Consider the following 19,344-nt stretch of genomic DNA (forward strand, 5'->3'; position numbering starts at 1 on the left):
GCTTGCGTGACCATGTGCATGATCTCCTCCACTTCCTCTCCGTCCTCGCTGGACGGCAGTTGTGATGCGACATCCGGATGCCGTGACAGGTAGTCGGCGGGATTATGAGCGCCAGGCCGGAACACCACCTTGAAGCGATAGCCCTGTAGCTGGACGGCCCACCGCTCGATCCGCGGAGGAGCCAGCCTTGAGGTTCCAGCGAAGAGGGGTAGGAGAGGCTTGTGGTCCGTGACCACGGTGAATTCCTGTCCACAGAGGTAGAGGTGGAAATGCTGACAGGCCCATTTGATGGCCAGGGCCTCCCTCTCTATCTGTGCGTATCTGGTTTCCGTGTCTGTCAGCGCCTTGCTGGCATAGGCGACTGGTCTCCATTCTTCCGGACCATACTCTTGCAAAAGAACGGCTCCTAGTCCCACGGGACTGACATCCACAATCAGTTCGGTTTTCCTTCTTGGCTGAAAGTAGGCCATGGTGGTATTGTCCAGAAGACCGGCTTTGACGCTTTGGAACGCTTTGTTTGCGGCTGCGGTCCAGTCCCACTTCTGATCCGTGCGGGTGAGAGCTCGGAGGGGTTCTGCGATGGCAGCCAGGTTCGGGATGAACCGGCCGCAGTACGTGGCCATGCCCAAGAAACTGCGCACTTCCGTTGGGTTCCTCGGTGTGCTGGCCGCTTTGATCGCCTCCGCTTTCTTTGGGTCCACTTTGAGGCCTTCCCTGGTGAATGTGTACCCGAAGAAGTCCACTGCTTCCTGGTAGAAGGCACATTTGGCTCGATGCAAGGTCAGCCCGCTGTCGGCAAGTCTCTGCAGGGTCGCTCTCAGGTTGGTGTGATGCTCTTCTAGGGTCGATGAATAGACAAGGATGTCATCGCTCAGGTTGATGACACCCGTCAGTCCTGACAGCACCTCACGGATGGCGTTTTGAAAAACCTCGGCTGCCGAAGTTACGCCGAAGCTGAGCCGGGTGTAGCGACGCAGCCCAACGTGCGTCGAAAAGGTGGTAATGTATCGGCTGGCTGGCTCTAACTCTAGCTGGTGGTATCCGGAGTTGAGGTCCAGCTTCGAAAACCACTTCGCCCCGTTAAGGTCCGCTATGATGTCCTCCATGGTGGGGGTGATGTGCCTCTCGCGCTTGACTGCTGTGTTCGGGAGTCTCATATCCACACATAGGCGAATGGCTCCTGGCTGCTTTGGTTTGGGGGCGACGACCAACGGGGAAACCCAGGGTGTCGGTCCCGACACTTTCTCAATCACCCCCAGCTCTTCAAGCTTCCGCAGCTCCTCCTCTACTTGTGGCCGGAGATTGAAGGGCACCCGCCTATGCCTGAGTGCGACGGGCCTCACGGTGGGGTCTATGTGAAGTTTGAACTTCCGCCCCTTGAGTTTGCTGAGGCCTTTGAACAGCTCGGGGAAGTCTTTTAGCATGAAATCCGCGTGTGCCTGGTGCACCTGGTTGGCGAAGAATACCAGGCCTAGATCTTCCGCGGTGTGACAACTCAGGAGGGTGCCTTTCTTGCCTTCTGTGATATGGAATTTGGTCTCGGTGGAGTATTCCCCATTGACGACCGTGGTTTGTATTACCCCTCGGAGAGGGAGCGATTCCGTACTTCCATACGTGTATATTCTTGCCGTGGACGGTGTCAGCGTCGGCTTCGGGGACATGCTGTCATATTGCTCTGAGTCCATGACGTTGACGGACGCTCCGGTGTCTATCAACGCGTTGACATTTGTCCCGTCCACGGTGATGGAGCACATGGGCGGCGGCCTTCGTTTCGTAGATGCTCGGCTGACATAGGAGACGATATATACCTCGTCATCTTCATCATCCTCGTATCTGGGCCGACGGTCTTGTGCTTCGGTGTCCGGCGGGGGTTGCTCTTGATCGAGTGATAGCTGATGGATCCGCTGCGTCACCGCACGAGCACGTGGCCCTGCTGATTTGAATTTGCCTCCCCGGCAGACGGCGGCAAAATGGTTGAGGCGCCCACACTTGAGGCATGTCTTGCCTCTGGCGCTGCACGTGGCGGCGGTTGGGTGATCTTCTCCGCAGTACCCACAGCGGTTGGTCCGTGGAGGGCCTTGTCGCTGCCTTACCGGTGGGAATCGCCGGTGGATGGCGTCCACTCGCTCTTCCTTGATGGTCGGGGTTCGCGCCATCATTGGAGCGATGACTGGAGTGCGCAACGCCACCTCCATCTCTTCAGCCCTCGCATCCGACAGTTCATGTGATCTGGCCAGGACGAGGATCTCGTCGAGCGAAATCCCTGGCTGCCTGAGGATTAACTTTCTTAGTAGCTTTGACTTACATCTGACAATTATCTGATCCCTGATTTCTTCCCTGGGGTCTGTGAACGGGCACGTGCTCGCAAGGCGACGGAGCCGAGCATAATACATGTCGACGGATTCAGATTCGGTTTGCCAGGCGCGCTTGAACTTGAATTTCTCGAAGTCGTTGTTTAGCTGTGGGTCGAAGTGGGCGTTTAGGGCCGCGACCGCGGCGTCATAGTCGTCCTCGGATCCGGTGTTTGGGAGCGATTCGAATAGGTCGTAGATTTCTTGTCCCCCATAGAGGATGAGTAGTGATCTCTTCACCGTTCCATCGGTTTCTCTAGTTCCCTTGAAGTAAAGATTGAGGCGTCCGACCCACGCCCTCCACCGGAGAGCGGCCGTTGCTGGATCCGACGTTTCGCTGAATGGCGGGATGGGCGCTGCGCCGGCATGCAGGTGGGCAGGCTGAGCAGGAGTAGTGGGCCCGGCAGGGGCCTGGTTCCCCGCCTGGGCGTTGGCCTGTGGGATGACTGCAGGTGGCGGCGGCTGGACACCGCCGTCTTGTGCTGCGCCGGCGTCCTGACTCATGGTGACGCTGTGTGTGAGGAGGTATGGTGCTTTCCGGGGTCGTGGCGCGGTTCTGCAGCTGTCTGGTGCCCTTGGATGCAGTGACTGAATCTAGTGTCTTCTCCTCGCCTTGATATGGTTAGACTACAGGGCTGCAGGCTGTCTAAATATCCCTCAATGCAGGCAGGCGTAAGGCCCGAGGTGCCTTAGCCAATGCTTGTTTGGCTCCAAAGCGTTCCTTATTCCAGGTTGTAGCAGGCCGGAATTGCCGTTGCCAATGCTTGCTTGGGCCGAGGGCCAGAGTGACGAGGGAGAGAGAGAGCAGCGCGGAGCCTCGCGCGCACACGCAGCAGAGGCGTCTCCCTGGAGCTGCCTGAGGAGAGGGAAGGGCGGGCCTGCTCCGGGCCGCGACCACGTGGTCCTGCCGGTGTCTTGATTCTCGCCGGCCGGCGAGATGAGGGGGCGCGGTGAGCGCGCGCAGGCGGGGCAGAAGGATCACTCACCCGCAGGAGGCGAAGGCTGCGCACCAGCACCGCGAGTCCCGCCAGCTGAAGGCGCACCCTCACGGGTGACGCGTGGGCGGGTCTCGGTCTCAGGGCACAGCGAGCAGGAGCGGCTGGGCACCGCAGCAAGGGCACACCCAGCAGGACGTGCAGGAGGCGGTGGGCACGCGTGGCATACGACCGCCTCGTCGCCAATGTAAAGGGGTAGGTGAGGCCTACCACGTGCTGGTATACTGGGTACAATGATGGCACACAGACACTGGGTGATGGTTAGCAGGAAAGACCCCGAGCGGTCTTCCGCTTGTTTATTTATACCCCGGCGCGAGCCCGCCCCGGGGTTGTGCGTGCGTGCGTGAGGGAAAAGCAACATTGTAGTGGAGAGCCCGAGTGGCTCTCTACAGGGAGGACCAGCTCAGGTGCGCCCTGGCTTCTTCCCAGGTATCTTCAGATGCTCAGAGTGACCGCCAGGGGGCAGCACCGCCACAGCACTCACAGCCCAGAGGGCCCTGGAGCAGCAACGGGACATCAGCAGCCTTGACAGGGGCAGACCCCGAATAATCCCGCACGGCATTCTGGGAGAGCGGGGAGGAGCCTCTGTGGTGTGTGTTTACAAAAGTAAACATCTGAGGTTAAAAGCAATAAACACACATTTGTTGGCATTTTCTTCAGTGTTGTCCCTTTCTGACATCATTTCATTTTAAAAGACAAGAATGTAAAAGCTTTTTTAACAATCGGGTAGGATAAGAAACGACTGTAATGGGAGGGCAGGTTAAACATTCTGAAGTACAAATGTTTCCATATTTATTCATGTCAAATGTAAACAAGTTCTAAATGAAAATATGCACCTATGTTTACACCGGATGTAAAAGTGTGCACTGATAGGGTCAGGGTGCAGTTTCTTTCCCCCATTTGTTCCTTTCATTCATGTGGGTCCGCAGTAAGCTTTCTGCTGCTCTGTCTTGGTATTCTGAGTCAGGTGTTAAAAGGGGGGGCCTGGTCCCTAGTTTTGGGCTCAGAGTACGGAGGCCCCGGGGCACCGGAAGTAAACACCCCTCCTTGATACAACCATGGCCCAGTAACCTCTGATTGCCCTCTGACCCCTCAGACTGGATTCCTGGCATGCCTCTTTTATAGAGAAGGTGGTAAAGCAATAATGTATCCAAATGTAAAAACGAAATACCCTAAATAAATAAATAAACAAATATAACTCAGATCCAATACCAGGAAACCTTCGGTGTTTGAGCGCTACACATATATAACTAGATAGCATAACCCAATTATTAACTTTTGGATCCCAAACATAATAAATGGAAATATATCATGAAAATCAGTCAGGACTCTGCCGTTTCCCTATTAGTGAAATATCTGTCGGGTTTGAAGCTTTATCAACTGATTAAAAACATATCAGTGCCTAAGCTCGGTGCCCACTCATCATGCCGTATAGCGCCTTGTCATCATGATCCTTGGCGAGCCTTCGATAGCTCAGTTGGTAGAGCGGAGGACTGTAGTGGAGTGACCGTCATCCTTAGGTCGCTGGTTCAAATCCGGCTCGAAGGACTTTTGCAAACTCTTCACTTTTTTCCCCTCACAATGGAAAGCTTTTCCTGCCTCCTCTCTTCATACAGCCCAGCTCTCTCCTCCGGCGGGGGAGTTCACGCCCCCTCCCTGTGTGTAGCCCCCGCTGCAATCCTCCATCATCAGACACTTCTTCTAGGAGGTGAGAGGTTTGTTGTGCGGGTAAGAGAGGAGTGTGTTTGTGTGTGCTTTGTACAAGAGGGAGTGTGTGTGTGTTTGTTGAGCCTGCGGCCCCCTGTGTTGGTGTCAAGGACCTGAGAAATAAGAAAGATCAGTCACAGTCAGGACAGAGCGGGTTGAAGCCTCGATGAGGAGCTGCTCAGCGGACTCGTAGACATCGGTTCCTCGTTAGTATAGTGGTCAGTATCCCCGCCTGTCACGCGGGAGACCGGGGTTCAATTCCCCGACGGGGAGATATAAAATTTTTTAAACTAAGCAAACATTTTGAGGATGGAAAACATTTTTTAAATGCAATTTATAATGTTACACTCATATTACAATTTGCTGATAATTTTTATTTATGGCCACACCTTTACAATTGGAAATATTTAGAAGTGTTTTACCTTTTGGACAACATTTGTGCCTTTTCCTTTTAAGTAATTGAAAAAGTAAAACGTACTTGAGGCTTATTATTTATATAAATAAATATGACATTAAAATAAAAAAACTACATGGAAAATGCTTTTCACCGAGTATTCTTCATGCTAAATAAATGGAATGTTGGGGGCGGGCTCTGAATGGGGAATTGTTTTATACGAAGGTGTCACTTTTATCTATTTAAACGTAACAGTTTAGAACCTACAGACACATTGTGAAAGTAAAAGTGCCACTGGGCCGGACGTGCACGCCCCCCCCCTCATCAGAGATCTGATATTCCCCGGGTCCAGCATGAGTACCTAACACAGGTCGGTGTTTGCCCTCTATATTGGGACATGATAGGACGACAGGTCCCTGCATTGTAAGTAAAACCCTGTCCAGTAGGGTGACCAACTGGCATGAGTGCAAATTCAGGACGGTGAGTGTAAAAGTTCAGGACCAAACTTTGGGACAAAAGTAACGTTTTACAGACACATCAGAGGAGGTCGCGCAATAGTATGTAAGTAAGTCCATCCAAATCCAAACATATTCTTCCATTTGCTAACCTATTCATCATGTATCCTTCCATCCATCCATCATTTCATTAATCTATCCACACTTTTACTCATTCATCCACTCTTCCACCCATCCATCCATTTACCCTTTCACCCATCCAGCCATTTACCCTTTAACCCATCCAGCCATCCTTTTACTTACTCATCCATCCACCCACTCACTCTTCCTTCCACCCATTCACCTTTTCAGCCATCCATCCATCCTCCCTTTCTCTCTCCATTGACCCTTTCACTTAGCCATTCTTCCTTCCATCTATCCACCCATCCATCTACTCATCCACTCACAAATCAATCCTTTTCCCCCATCACTCATCCATCCATCTTTTATCTCATCCATCCACCTTTTCACTCATCTATACATCCTTTTGTCCATATATCCTCCCTTTCTCTCACTCATCCATCCTTACCTCCACCCTTCCACTCATCCATCCATCCATCCAACCATTCACTCGCCCATCAACCATCCTTTCACTCATCCATCCATTTTTTCACTCATCCATCCACCCATTTACCATCCATCTACCCTTCCACCCATACATCCACTTACCTTTTCTCTCATCCATCCTTCCACTCGCTCATCCATCCACCCGTCCTTTCTCTCATTATCCATCCATTTACCCTTTCATTCATCCATTCACACTTTCACCAATCCATCCAGCATCCACCTATCCCTTCAACTACTCACTCGCCCACCTTTTCATATTAATTATGAGCTGAGCCCTTGTCTGCAGAGCTGCTGATAGAAGAGGCCCATCAAGAATGTCACCCTTGCTGTAGTTCCTAAAGCAAGGGGTTGAGTTCACTATGCCCCTGTGCTTAGGCAATCTGAAAAAGTGGAAGTCATGAGTCAAGCATGATGCACAGTTCCAGGAAGTGAGGTGACTGTGGCATGATGTTGTATTTGCATTTTACAGTATTTGTAGAGTGCAACATTCATTTCAAGGGACTTCACGGACTGTTGTTTCCAGGGCTTTAAGTTGGATGAAACAAAATGGGGGGGGGAGGGGTCTCTCCAAAGGGGGTGTTTGGTGTAATTAAGGGCGTGGCTTAAAACACCCAAGCTAAAAATCAGTGCTTAGCATAGTGTGTTGCCGGACTGGTATTTTGCCTCCGCTGTCATTGTATCCAGATATATAACACAACAAGTAACGTCACACCTACAACAAGCCAAAACTATTGGCTTTGTTTTTTTTTATAATTCTTTTTTATTAAGCCAGTAGACAATTACAGAAAACATCAGCATATAACCAGCATAAGATCGACAGAAAAGAAATTAAACAACATCGTGAAAAAATAACATTTGTACCACCTAAAACAATATACATATATATAGGATCCCATCTGGGAATTTGAGCCCCATACACATTATTTACATCGTGAGTACCGACAGGCGGATACCAAAGGGATGGGCTGAAACAAGTAAGTGGTAAATACAAGTAAATAGATAAATAGTGGTTTACAATTAGCCTGCACCTCTATTTACAAAGGAAGCAGACATGTTTACAACCCTGCAGACTTTAATCCTTCCGAAAGCAGCGGGGTCTAAGTATGAACTTATATTGACAGTGTCATAAATTCAGTTAACGCCCCCCAGATTTTAACGCCCAATCTTCGCTTCTGTGGCCCTTTGATAGCATATAGGTTAGTTTCAAGTTTGCATATAGCAAATAACCTTCCTCTCCGCATCTCAAAAGTAGGGGGTTCTTTCTGGCGCCACAGTGAGGCTATACTAACAGCCCGATTCATGAAACGAAATTGCGCTCGCAAAGGGCCAGATTCGGAGAATCTGGCCCTTTGCGAGTGCGATTTTTGCATTTGGGATTCATCATCCCAAATGCAAAAATCGCTATTTGCGAAATCGCATATTTGCGAGGAATTGGATTTAAGGAATCTCTAATAGAGATTCCTTAAATGCAATTCATCACCCAATTTGAAAATGCGAATTCGCAATATTTGGTCGCAATTTACCACGAAATCTGACTTTGTGGTAAATTGCGAAAAAAGAGTAAAAAGCACTTTAGTGCATTTTTTTCTTTTGCATGTTACACACACACATGTCCTTTGTGCGCAACACCTGTTAGAATTTGCATTTAAGGGGTGCTACAGGGTGTCCTTTGGACACCTCTGGCACCCTTTAAATCGCTATCTTATTTGCGATTAGCAAATTGTTAATCGCAAATAAGGAATACTCCCCATTCATTCCTATGGGCCTTTTGGCCCATAGGAATGAATGGGGAGTTATTCCTTATTTGCGATTAGCAATTTGCTAATCGCAAATAAGGAATGTGTAGGAATCGCATTTCATTTTGCGATTCCTACATGAATCCCGTTTTGCGAGTCTGTAATAGCGATTCCTTTGATGAATCTATCTGATAGTCTTGTCACAGCGACAGCAATATATATTAAATATCTGAATGTATACATTCCCTGTGCAGACACTTCATCCTCTAGCACCCCCAACAGCATAACTATTGGAGTTATCTCAGTCTGCACCCCTGCGACTTCCGGTAAAAAGTTCTGCATCCTATTGATCAATGACTTAAGATCTGGGCATGTAGCGAACATGTGAACTATGTCTGCCTGCTCCTTCCCACACCAAGTACATTCATCCTCATTTATCTCACCCATCGCACAATTTTCCCCGGTGTATTACACAAGTTAAAATAGTTTTGTACTGCTGTGTTTTTAAGTTAGAGGATATTAGAAGTTTTTCGGCTAATATAATAGATTCTTTAAAATATTGCCCTCTACAAACAGCCTGGTATTCCATTTAGCATTTTGTGCCTCCACATCATCCTGTTGTACTTCCGTAAGTGCCTGATATATGTTACCAATTTTACCCCAGCCCTTCACAATTTCTAATAAATTATTTTTCTGTGCTAAGCGTGAGGCATCCCTTCTTTTGCTCAGATAGTCCAGCATCTATAGATATTTGAAAACATCTGCTTTGGGGAGATCGTAGTTAGCCATTAATGAAGTGTATGTCTTAATGCCATTGCTATCTACTAAGTGTCCCAGGGTCACAATTCCTTTGCTTCTCCATCTGTTCATGATACCATCTAAGAAAATAGCTGGTAGTAAAGCTCCACAGGGGTATAGTTAATCCTGCCGAGCTTCAGATGTCGCCTTATCTGAAGCCAGGCCTTATGGGCGGCCTGAAGCACCTTAAAAAGTTTTTTTTTTATAGTAGCTGGCTCGAGGATATTGACGAAAGTTCTATCTGCTGTGGAGCCGAATAACAACTGAAAAATATGAGGAGTATCCTCTATGTTTTTCCTCGTTAGACCTAACCAGTTAGACCTAACTGGCCGAGCCTCTGAAATCCGCCAACATCCGTACATAGAACGTAGCCCCACGGTCCATGAACAAAGGAACTTGATCTGTATATGCCCAGACACTAGCGACTGCAATTTTGAGGTGCTACAAGAAGTGAAAGTGGACATACGCGCTGTGGAAGGCTCCGTGTTCTCAAGCGGCCTGGTCACGAGGCCGTAGCTTGAAGCCGGGACCTGGAGTAGCCGCATGTCCGAACTGCGTACCGCGGGTGGCCGCAGTGAGTTATCTGAGCCGGCCGGGTCGGCGGAAGCATTGCCAAGTAAGTCGGCAAACCCAAGAGAGCCAGCTTCCCGCCCTGCAGTGCAGTCGAGCCGGTGATGGTCCCGGGGGTGCACCGGTCGAGGTGAGCAGTGCACCCGGGCGCAGCGTGCACCCGGGCGCGAACCATCAACAACAGCAGTGAAGAGGAGCAACCGCGCAACCGGAGGAGGAATCCTGAGAGGCACACACAACATTTTAAAGCAGGGGCCGGAGGGGAAAGACGAAGAGGCTAACAGTGATCGGTAACGTACCACAGCGGCTGCAAACAAATCCGCCATCTTGCAGGAAACAGAAGCGTACACAGGGGCATCCAGGGAAGCCGCAGCGGCAAACCAGGTCTGAGAATGCACGCAGAAGCACACGCTGCGCACAGGCTTGCAGAGGGCTCTACCCTGATTTCAAAATCTGGATTACGAAGCCAACGTTGGACAGGCTGGTCGGCGGGGGGAACTGGAAAGGGTAGTGATTGAGAGGCGCACTTGACGTGTGGCACCCCTCCCGCCATATTCTCAAAAAAGAAGTCGAGCATTGCCAAGGATGAGTGTACGAACATTGTTACCAGGGAGCAGGCGGGTTAAACAAATAGCTGCTCCTCCCGCCAGGCACAGAGGACATTCCTTGTAAGGCCGTGAGAGGCCGAGACGTAGGCACAGTGCGACCCTACTCCGTGCACCTCTCGGACAGCCACAAAGAACATGGGGAAGCCTGACATATGTCAGCTCAGGCTTAATTTCAACAAAAAAGTGGCCAAATCAGCAGAAGGAGACACGGCCCTGTGGGAACATACGGACGAAGCTATCACCAGCCATACATCAGACGAGGACATACGGGCGATGTTCAGGGAGTTGAAAACGAGTATCCAAGGGATAGACTCAAAGATGGACACGCTCATCGACAGCATGGACAGGATAACACAACGGGTAGAAAAACAAGAGGGACGCCTGGACTCACTGGAAACAACAGTATCAGAGGCGGATTAGGTGCTAGCGGGTGGTCTCAGGCGCTAGCTGGACTGGGACACGCTACTTTTAAAATTTGCTTTGCATTTATACAGCCGGCAGCATTGTTGCGCTTACCCGCCTGTATTTGTATTTTGTGTATGCTTTTAACTTTTTTGTTGTGCAGGTCCCGGAGCTGCTGACACTTGTTTTTTTTTTACTTATTTACCCTGCTCGTCCCCACCTCGCTTCTGAGTGCGCGCTGGGACCCTTCCTGGTCGCGCTGCACTCCAGCTCGGGACTTCTCTGCCCCGCCTCCTGGCCCGCCCATCGCAGACGAGATAGGTTCTGCCTGGGTCGTGACCTAGTGTGCCTCCATCTTGGGTGAGGGAGCAGGCGAGCGGACTAGCGCTCGGCCCCTCCCGCCTTCGGCCCTACAAAATTGTTCCCCCTTTCAGGGAGCGCAGTGGACGGGCGCAGCGGGCGCGCCGTCTTCGCGCCGAAGTCGCGCCTAAGTCCAGCCCGTCTGCGCCCGTCCGCGGCCGGACGGGTCCAGGGGCCATGGACGCTGTCTCTGTTATCTCCTATACTCCCTCTGTTCTTAAGAGCCTACAGCCCTTCCCCTGTTCCCTTTCCCCTGCCACCAGGGCTCGCATCTCTGCACTTGGAATCGCGGGGAATATCCCCCTCCATTCGGGGTCGGATGCGTCACATGCTCCACCAACTCCTACTGAGTCACACATCCGAATATTATACTTAAACACCCGCTCTCTTATTAGACATCAAACTGACATCTTTCTCTTACTCATGGCTGAGAACCCTGACATTCTTTTGCTATCAGAAACATGGCTCACTGACGACTCCCTTCCTGATATCCTGGCGGCATTACCCCCGGACTACTATCTGTTGAATGCTAATCGCCCCAAGGGCCGTCCTGGTGGCGGGGTGGCAGCGGTAATACGCAAGGACTTAAAAATTATACTTACCTCATCCATGACTCTTCCTGAAGTTGATAACTTGGTTCTCAGCCTGGGAACTGAGGTGGGTGCAGTCACTTTTATAATACTCTACCGCCCCCCCCCCCACCCTATGCCTTAATTCCCCTCTTCCTTTACTGAGCAGCTTGCCAATCTCACTACATCCTCCTCTCATGTCGCCATTTTCGGTGATTTTAACTATTGGTTCCAACACAAGGATGCCGGGCCTCACGCCACTGAGCTATTTGAAGCCCATCTCACACAACTTGTCAAGTCCCCCACCCACAGCGGAGGCCATATTCTCGACCACATTTGGACTCACGGGGTTAAGTCCTCTTGCCCGTTGATCACTCCCTGTGTGTGGTCTGACCACTCTCTGATCGAGACTGTAATCTCTGTCGATGGTCATATCAGGGCCCCGCCACTAGAGGGCGGTGCCGCCCGCAAGTGGAGGGCTGCTGACTCTCATAACTTGCTCTCCCATCTGTCAGAGACCCGCCCCTCCCTCTCCAACGACATCTGCATCAACGAGCTAGACGGTAACATCTCTCACTGGCTTACGTCAGCTAGCGATATTTTTGCCCCTCTAACCAAGTTTTCCCGCTCTCGGCATAGCAACTCCCATAAGTGGTTTGACTCCCAATTAAAAACCCAAAATCTGGAGCTACGCCAATTGGAGCGTAAGTGGAGGAAAGATTACTGCACCACAGGCAGAGACACTTACGTGGCCGCTCGTAATAAATATAAAAAAGCCATCATTGCGGCCAAAACAGCATATGTCTCCAAGAGAATTCTGTCAGCCCCTTGTAAGTCGAAGGAGATTTTCAAAGTCCTCGATGAATTTACCTCTGACTCTAGGACGCTCCCGAACCAGGCTCCTACTCAGGAATCATGCAATGCTCTCAGTACGTTCTTCCTAGAAAAAATTGTCATGATTAAGGATACTATTCCGGTCACCTTTCCTGGCACTGACACTGCACTCTCTTTCACACATTCCCCTCCTCTTGATCCAGAATCTTTGGCCAGACTGGCCGCTCGTGTCAAGTTTGGCTCACCTGACGACTGTTGTCCACCATCTATACTACGGGACATCTGCCTTACCGTACCTGATTGCATTCTCCCTCTGTTGAGTTCTTCTCTTTCTTCTGGCACGGTGCCCAGCTCCTTCAAGGAGGCCGTTTTGGTGCCTCTACTGAAGAAGCCAGGAGCTGACCCCGCACTTTTGGCGAACTACCGGCCTATCTCTCTTCTGCCCTATTTCTCTAAAATTCTGGAAGCCCACGTCACCGCTTGCCTCTCACAGTTCATCGAGAGCTCCAACTTTCTTGAAGCCAACCAAGCTGGCTTCAGACCCGGCCACTCCACGGAGGAAGTGATCTTGGCCGTGTTGGATGCTCTGAGAGGCGGCGCTGACAGGGGTGCCCCCCAGGCCCTGGTTCTCTTAGATCTGTCGACCGCTTTCGACACGGTGGACCATGACATCCTTCTCCATCGTGTCGAGCAGGCCGGCATCCAGGGCCTGGCGTTGGCATGGGTCGAATCCTTCCTGACCAGGAGGTCTCAGACAGTTAGTCTGGGCACCTTCAGGGCACCTAAGGAACGATCACATTGCGGGGTTCCCCAGGGCTCCTCTTTATCTCCCCTTCTTTTTAACCTGTATCTTCGACCTCTTCTCTTTTCTCTGAGGCAGTGGGACGTCACCGTTTTTAACTACGCTGACGACCTGAAACTCATCTTTCCTCTCAATTCTTCTTCTGCTATCACTAATTTTCAGGCGGTTATGTCCCACACTCTCCAGTGGATGAGCCAGAATCAACTCAAACTGAATCCCGGGAAGACGGAGCTTCTTCTCCCTGGTAAGAGCTCTATCCACTGGGGCCCGCACATCTGGCCGGTAGAGCTAGGCCCTCCTCCCACCCCTGTGGCCTTGGTGAAGAGTCTCGGGGTCATTATTGACTCCGAGCTATCCCTTAAGCCCCAGATAGGGGCGGTGGTTTCCTCCTGCGTGTACCAGCTGTGCAGGATCAGGAAGGTGGCCTATCTCCTGACTCCCGAAGTTCTGATTCAAGTCATCATGGCTCTTGTCCTCTCCCGCTTGGATTTCTCGAATTCCCTCTATCACGGTCTGCCCAAGGCCCTTCTTTTTAGGCTGCAGATCGTCCAGAACCAAGCGGCGAGATTGGCCTTCGGGATCCCGAAATGGCAATCCGCTAAACCTCTTCTTACCAACTTGCATTGGCATTCTGTCATTTCGAGGGTAGCCTTTAAGATCGGCTGCCTTGCCTTCAAATCTCTAACTGGTCCCTGCCCCGCATTCCTGAAATCCCTTATCAGTCCCTATTGTCCCTCACGCAACCTCAGATCCTCTCACCTCCGCCTCCTGGCTGTCCCCTCTTTCAAACTCTGCAGAATCGGAGGTCAGAGATTTGCACATTTGGCCCCTAAATTCTGGAATTCTCTCCCACCCTCACTTAAATCCTCCAATTCGCTCTTCCAATTCCGCAGATCTCTGAAAACATGGCTCTTCCCACAATCTGGCTAACTCCCCCTGTCCACCCCCAGCACCAGATCAGCGCCAGGAAACCCACGGTGACAGAGCGCTCTATAAGCTCACCTTAAAAAAAAAAAGGAGGATGAACAAACATCTATGAACTCGCACATGCTGAAAATGGATGAGGTGCTGAATGTAATCAAACAGAAGAATAAGGATTGGGAAGCCAGATCGAGGAGAAACAACATACAGATTACGGGAAAACTGGAAATGACGGACATTCCCAACATGCAGAAATATGTCAAGCACATGATGACTGAACTAATTGGACCTGACCTCTCCAAAATGTTCCTCATTGAAAGGGCGCATTGCATGCTGGGCCCGAAACCTCCTCCGGGAGCAATGGCCAGACCGATACTGGAGAAGGGTATTAAATTATGGAGATCGTGACACTATACTCAGGTTGGCCACGAAAAAGTTTGCTTCACTACCAAGGCAACACCATCGCCATGTACTCCGACTTTACAATGCAAGTACAGGCGGCTAGAAGAGAATTCTTTCCAGCCAAGAAAATATTCCAGCAACTGGGCACCAGATATGCACTGAAGGTCCAAGGTCCAGGCAAGCCTACGTTTTTCACTGATACAAAAGCAGCCCTCGCATAAGCATAGCAGATGGCAAAAGAGCAGAAACAACGCACGACTACCATGGAAGCTCACTCAGAGAACACTTTGAGTGATAATGACTGAAAGGCAGGAGAATGAAAGCGCTGGAAGGGCAGATAAGTGACTGATTCAGATTTACTGTACGTAAGGTAGAAACGATGGTAGTTCCAGAACTTTCTCTTGGCCATCGCATGGCTTTGGTGTTATGGCATGAATGCCAATAGTCAGAAAACCCATCATATATGGGTGCGGAGGACATTGTGGACCTATGGGGTATAGTCAAGTGATGAGTGCTCGGCCACCCTGCCACTTGAGCAGGGGTGTGTGCCGGTGGCCCCCAGTCCCACTGGGATGATTCCCTTAAGTTTTTTTCACTATGGGTAATTGGGTTGATGTTAATGGAAAGCCGGGAGGGTAGCTCACAACCTGTTTGAGGGGTTGGTGTGTGAGGGGGGAGGGTAGGGGTTAAAGTTACGTTTTGTTGTTCCGCCGACACCTGAGCAGAATCATGACGTGCATGAGCACATACATCCACGAGCCCATGCACCATAGAGAGCCACCCTGCATTACGAATATCCATCACAAAAGACAGCCATGACCTCATTGACATGTCTAACTTGGAACGTACGGGGTCTCAATGATCGTAGGAAGACAAGGATCATCCATTCGTACCTTAGTAGACATACGATAGACATATGCCTACTTCAAGAAACACACCTGACGATAGCAACGGCAAGCATGCTCAAAAATAATAGATGGGGGAGGTACATGAATCATGATATTCTAACTACTCTAGAGGGGTACAAATATTGATACGTAGAGGCCTGCAATGGAAAATATATTGCGTCATCAGTGATAGGGAAGGCAGAGACATCATACTATATGGTGGGCTTTTTAACAATCAAGTGGTGGTAGTGAACAACTATGGTCCAAACACAGACAACCCTGCATTTTTCCAACAACTCAGACAAAAGGTAGAAACATTAGGGAATGTGGCGATTTTTATGGGGCGGGGATTTTAATATGATGTCTCAACAGTGGCAGACAGACAGGGGGTACCCCGGGAACATCACCCTAGAGAGTCGGCAATGTTGTCGGACATCATAGAGGACCACCGACTAGTGAACTCCTGGAGATTATTGCACCCGACAGACAGGGAGGGCACATCTGTAACACACCACCGTAACGCTTGGTCCAGACTAGACTATTAGTTGACTTCCCGGGACTTAAATGCCTGGGTGTTAGAGGCAACACACCACCCACGTACCTTTTCGGACCATGCACCCGCACAACTGAAGATTAGCATACCCAAACCATACATCCAACCGTTCTCCTGGAGATTCCCATCACAGGCCCTACTCGACCAGGGATTCCATGAAGAACTTAGAGTCAAAATAGAAGATTATTTAACCCTAAATGAAGGTACAGTAGACTCTCCGGGTACGCTTTGGGAAGCTTTCAAAACAGTTATAAAAGGTGAGTGTATTGCTCTGAAAGCGTGAGTACTAAAAGACGTACGGAACACGCTCACTCATCTAGAACGAGACATTAGGTACTTAGAACCCTCGCCTGACACAACAGCGAGAATTAGACTCAAACTATGGGACTTCTAGGAGGAAACAAAGAGAGACCAAATATATGCATAAATGCACGCAGACGCGAAGGTATGGGGAGGGAGAGCACCCAGGGAAAACACTAGCTGCCCTTCTGAGAGCACCAAGGAGGTCTGCGTATATCATCGAACTTGGAGTGGACGAGAACACACACTCCAGAACACCAGCAGAAATACTTCATACCATGACATAAAATAGACCTCGCAAACAAACCCGGCACAGTCTGACATAATAGACTACATGGACACACTCGCGTTAGCCAGGTTTAATAATGGGGCACACAAATATATGGAGCTTCCTATCACAACGGAAGACATCGGTCAGGTAATTAGCAGCATGCCGACAGATAAGGCCCCAGGCGCAGACGGGTTGACCGCTGCATTTTATAAAGAATACGCAGATTTCATAGCTCCAAGCTGCTCCAGGTATATGTAGATCCTAGACCTATTAATTACACAAGTCGACTTAAATCAATAATTTCAACAATTTTAAGTAGAGCAACCACAGTTCATCTGCTCTATCGTACTGGAGAAAACTTTTTGTACCACACAAAAAACCTAAACCACCAACAAGAGATTACTTTTGATTTATTAACTCATTAATACATTCTCCAGTCCTGATGAAGACTCGCAATCCCAAGGTTCAAATCACCGGTTGGGCATAAGACGAGTCGAAACGTCGACATTACCCCTCATTACCCTTGGACTAACCTAAGAATTGTATATAGTGCCAAATAATTTTCAGACACACGTCTAATTGAAAAAAATCCTTCAAAAGAGACTACAAACCAGTTGGCCAGGGTTTAAATATGATTAATCTGAAAGTTTGTTATTGTTTTGTAAATAATGTGAATAGTTGCTTCTACACTTTCTAATTTTGTTTCCTTTTCGTTCACTTGCGTCTACACTTCTGAGCACTTCTTTTGCACTATCTTTTTTCTCGGGCAACCTCTATGTTTTTATCAATTTTTGAAAGTAAGTAACTGTGTATAATATGAACTAAAAAACTCAAAAAATATTTGGATATATGATGAATGAGTTAATAAATCAAAAGTAATCTCTTGTTGGTGGTTTAGGTTTTTTGTGTGGTACAAAAAGTTTTCTCCAGTACGATAGAGCAGATGAACTGTGGTTGCTCTACTTAAAATTGTTGAAATTATTGATTTAAGTCGACTTGTGTAATTAATAGGTCTAGGACCACTGTTGTTTTGATACCGTTAAATGCCCAGGTCCATACCTTATGGGTTACCCCATTTTCTTAATGGTTACCAGGTATATGTAGAAGCACAGGAAAAGGGTATTTTCCCCCCGACAATGCGGAAGCAACTATATTAACCCTATTGAAGCCTGATAAGGACCCGACACAACCAGAATCATATCGCCCACTGTCCTTAATTAACCTGGACGCCAACATATATGCCAAATTAATAGCGAACAGATTACAGCCGATGCTACCGCAGATAGAGCTCCCGGATCAGTCAGGTTTCATACCGCGAAAGTTGACGGTGCACAATTTGAGAACGCTCTTTGGTCTGTTACACTATTTAGCCCCACAGGTGCAGGCAGTGGTGGCATTACTCGATGCCACAAAGGCATTTGATTAGTTGGAATGGAACTTTTTATTCCTGTTATTGGCATGTATAGGGCTAAGCCCAAACTTCATAAAGCAAATCCAAATATTATACGAAAGGGTAAACGGTCATGTTTCAGAGCCTTTTACTATCAAAGAGGAATGCGTCAGGGATGCCCTTTATCACCACTTTTATTCGCGATAGCCACCGAACCTCTGGTGGCTAGACCCCGCCAGCACCACACTCAATGCAGCATCGGGTTCACATCCAGAGGTCTTCTAATATTGATGTACGCAGATGACATGACCATCTATTTCATAAACCCCAGAGGTAACTTTGCCCCAGTGATGAGAGAACTGATCTGGTACGGCAGACTAACGGGCATTCAGATAAATTGGGCCAAGTCTACGATGTTATCCCTCACCGACGGTACCACCTACTTCGAAACAGAATTTCGAATACAAAGGGCTACAAGGGACACTAAATAGCTAGGAATCTGGATAAGCAAAGGCATGCAGGAGATATGGCTAACTAATTATGGTCGTGTGATTGACTGGCTAGAGAGTAAAATACAACGCTGGAAAGCATTGCCATTATCCCTTACAGGATGCATAGCTATAACAAAAATGGTTATTTTACCGAAACTGCTATACCTCTTCGTCAACATTCCAATGCCCCTAAACAAACATTTTTTCAAGAGGCTACGCACCAATATATATGAGTTAATTTGGGCTGGTAAACAACCCCAAATCTCTCGGAAGGTGCTGACGCTACCGTTTATGCAAGGCAGCCTAGGAGCACCAGATTCGAACTTTATGCATGTAGTGTGCAAGCGCAAATATTGCACTGTTTGCACCACCCTACACCATATCAACCCCACGTAGCCATAGAAATAGACAAGGTAGCTCCCCTTCCATTGAATATGGCCCTTTATCACCCATATAAGAGACCACACCAAAAAATTTACACTTCTGAAACACTTCGCTGGGCGTGACAAGGAATTGCAAAAAAGGCACACCAGAAGGTCTTATTCGCACCCTCCATGCCAATTGGTGGGAACCCACTTCTCGCACAGTTATTGGACAGGGCCACAACATTGAGAGCGTACTCTCATAAACTGGAGAAAGGAGGCGATCTATTTCCAAATGACACGTTTATAACGCTACAGCAGATGTGTAAAGCACGTACACCCACAGATCTATTATTATATTATCAGATTACGGCAGCATGCCGTGCTAGGTATGAAGAGTTTCCCCAAACACCGCCCACACTACCGGCGTTAGAAAATCTTATATCCACACCATCTCCCTGCAAACTGATAACACGTATTTATAGTATCACCCAGAGGAAATCCCCGATAGTCACTGCCACATCTAAAACAGAATGGGAGACAGATGTGGGTGTCAGCATAACTGACAAACAATGGCTAT

General features: G+C 49.0%; 2 non-coding genes across 2 annotated transcripts; both read left to right on the plus strand.

The window, feature by feature from the left end:
* Window positions 1–4,808: 4,808 nt before the first annotated feature.
* Window positions 4,809–4,894, plus strand: TRNAY-GUA (transfer RNA tyrosine (anticodon GUA)). Its single transcript is given in 2 exon segments — window positions 4,809–4,845; window positions 4,859–4,894. It is a non-coding gene; the product is annotated as a tRNA-Tyr (tRNA).
* Window positions 4,895–5,254: 360 nt separating this feature from the next.
* On the plus strand, window positions 5,255–5,326 carry TRNAD-GUC (transfer RNA aspartic acid (anticodon GUC)). The gene has a single exon. It is a non-coding gene; the product is annotated as a tRNA-Asp (tRNA).
* Window positions 5,327–19,344: the final 14,018 nt, after the last annotated feature.

Source organism: Lissotriton vulgaris, chromosome 1_1, assembly GCF_964263255.1.
Source record: "Lissotriton vulgaris chromosome 1_1, aLisVul1.2, whole genome shotgun sequence".
In the NCBI taxonomy this organism is placed as follows: Eukaryota; Metazoa; Chordata; class Amphibia; order Caudata; family Salamandridae; genus Lissotriton; species Lissotriton vulgaris.